At 34.6% G+C, this 2,696-nt stretch overlaps 1 protein-coding gene across 3 annotated transcripts in view; it reads left to right on the forward strand.

Moving 5' to 3' along the window:
- LOC105518568 (complement factor H-related protein 3) overlaps positions 1–2,696 on the forward strand; it is a 112,451-nt gene that overhangs the window by 72,738 nt on the left and 37,017 nt on the right. The gene's annotated exons all lie outside the window — the stretch shown is intronic.

Raw genomic sequence — 2,696 nt, forward strand, 5'->3', positions numbered from 1 at the left:
AAAAAATTCTGTCAATAATTACCATATCATGAATAAATAGAGCATGGGTTATTTTTGCAGCTGACTCAGAGAAAATAGCTGTCACAGCAAACCTATGTCTATATTGAAATTCATATATACATTTAAAGAATATTACTCTACCCCATTTATCTCAAGAGAACTAATCTTCAAATCAAGGAAAATCAGCAACATATTTTTAATTAAAATTTTAACTTCTTTCAAAAACGCCTTTATTATTTATCTATTAAGAACAGATAAATCATTCATGAGGCATTCAAGTCAAAAAAGAATTTTTACTTTTTTGTTGGCAGATTTGCCTAGTGGAAACAACATTGATATTTAGCTTTTAAAAGCAAATTCCACTGATACCAGATGAGGAAACATTGAACTAACAACACAATTAAGTGGAGGAAAATGAAGATATTCATTAATAAGCCTAATATTAATAGACAATGGTGGTACTGAGAGAAACATCTATCTCTTCTAGACTTCACAAGGAATGATGGTTTTCATTATCAACGAATTAATCTCAACTGCGTGGTTTGCCCACCAAATATCATATCTGTAATAGTGTATTGCACTCACTCTACCACATTTTAAAATGATTGGTATCAAACAATCACGACATGGAAGTCAATATATAGATAGTTGAAGAGTTAAAGAAATTATAGCACAAGAAGCAACCAAAAAGGTACAGTTATAGCCTCATGATGACTGTCTTGAGGTATTTCAAAACACTAATGAAGGGGAGCAAGTTAGCTTCTGATGAAGACTGTCACAGTCAGTGAAGCACGTAATAGTATTATCCAACATCATGTCAGAGGTCGAGTGACTTTCTAAAAGGGTGACCTTTACAGATACTGCCATATGTTGTGGGGATGGCGGGATAGAAGAGTTGATCTCTTCTGAGCCCTCCACATTTTAAGTTGTATGATTCAAAATTACACATATAAACCTTGTTTTAATTATACTCTATTTTAAAAACTGCAGTTATCTTTCAAATTGATTTTATAATTTATTTTTCTTTTAATTTTTGACTTGAGCCCACAAGCAGTTCCTTGGAAAATATATTTCACTACACAATTGAGCAATCTTCACTTATAAGTACTGCTAAGAAAAGATGTTAGAAAAAGGTTAATGAACACAAGAAAATGATAACCCACATTCAATTTATGTTTGGCTGATAGTATGTGGAATACCATTGTTTGTCTTCAGATGTAAAAGGTTTACAAACACAAGAAGCAGATTTTCTTTGGGAACAATTGCATCCCCAAATCTCAGTAGCTTAATAAACCAAAGTTTATGTCTTGTTCACACTTTGTTTTCAATGTAGCTTAGAAGGGAATTCTGTTTATTACAAGAATTCTAAGACTCAGGTGACACAGACCTAATCTCTCTACATGCTTCCATAATAACTCTTAACAGTTGGGAAGAGAACACAAAAATTTCCCCAATGGCTTCTTAAAATTCCCCCCCATCTGAATATTAACTCTCATTTACACCTATTACATATTACAACACTCTCAGTTGAATTGCACCTGCTTAACTTCACTAATACATAAAAACTTTGCTTCATCCCCCCTTTTCAGTTGTTAATGTCACAGAGTTGCCTCTTTACACATCGTGTGCCCACAATGTAATAATTCATTTAAATGCATTGTTTTCTTAAATTATGTAGAAAATGAAATGTGAAATTACCAACCAAAGTTACAAAAATAAAAGCTTTTAGGTTAATAATTGTTTTTCTAAACTTCACTGGTCTCTTAAATCATATAGAAAACCAAAAAAATGGAGACAAAACCATTGTTACTGTAATGCTAGTCTTTTTAAATTGCCCATGTATTTACCTTTATTGTGGTCATTATTTCCTCCTTCACTGTCCAGTTACTGTCCAGTATTATTTCACTTTACCCTTCAGGACTCTATTAGACATTTCTTGAAGGCAGATCTAGTGCTCTTAAACTCCCTCAGCTTTTGTTTATCTGGGAATGAATTAATTTCTCCTTCACTTTTAAAGGACACTTTTGACAGATATGGGATTCTTAGTTGAAAGACGTTTTTTTCTTTTATCATATTGAACATATTGGCCCAACACCTTCTGGCCTATAAGTTTCTGATGAGAAATCTGCTAATAATCTTACTAAGAAATACTTACCTGTGAGAAATTGCTTGTCTCTTGCTTCATTCAAGATTCTCTCTGTGTCTTTGCTATTTAAAAGTTTGATCATGACCAAGTATAGTATCTCATTCCTGTAACACCAGCACTTTGGAAGTCTGAATGGGGAGAATTGCTTAAAGCCAGCAGTTTGAGGCCAGCCTGGCTAGCATGGCAAAACCCTGTCTCTAAAATAACAACAACAAAAAAGTCTTCAGGTATGGTGAAATGCACCTGTAGTCCCAGCTACTCAAGAGGCTGAAGTGAAAGGATCACTTGAGTCCAGGAGGTCGAAGCTACAGTGAGCAGTGATCACATCACTGCATTCCGGCCTGGGTGCCAGAGCATGACCCTGTCAAAAAAATAACAAAAAGTTATATTAAATTAAAAACTTACCCTGCTACAGTAGAGCATGTCTGTAGTCCTTACTATTTAAAAGGCGGAGGCAGTAGGATTGCTTTGGACTAGGAATTTGAGATTGCAGTGAGCTATGATCACATCACTGCACTCCTGCCTGGGTGACAGAGTAAGATCCTATCTC

This window comes from Colobus angolensis, unplaced genomic scaffold (assembly GCF_000951035.1).
Source record: "Colobus angolensis palliatus isolate OR3802 unplaced genomic scaffold, Cang.pa_1.0 Scaffold320, whole genome shotgun sequence".
NCBI classification, from domain to species: domain Eukaryota; kingdom Metazoa; phylum Chordata; class Mammalia; order Primates; family Cercopithecidae; genus Colobus; species Colobus angolensis.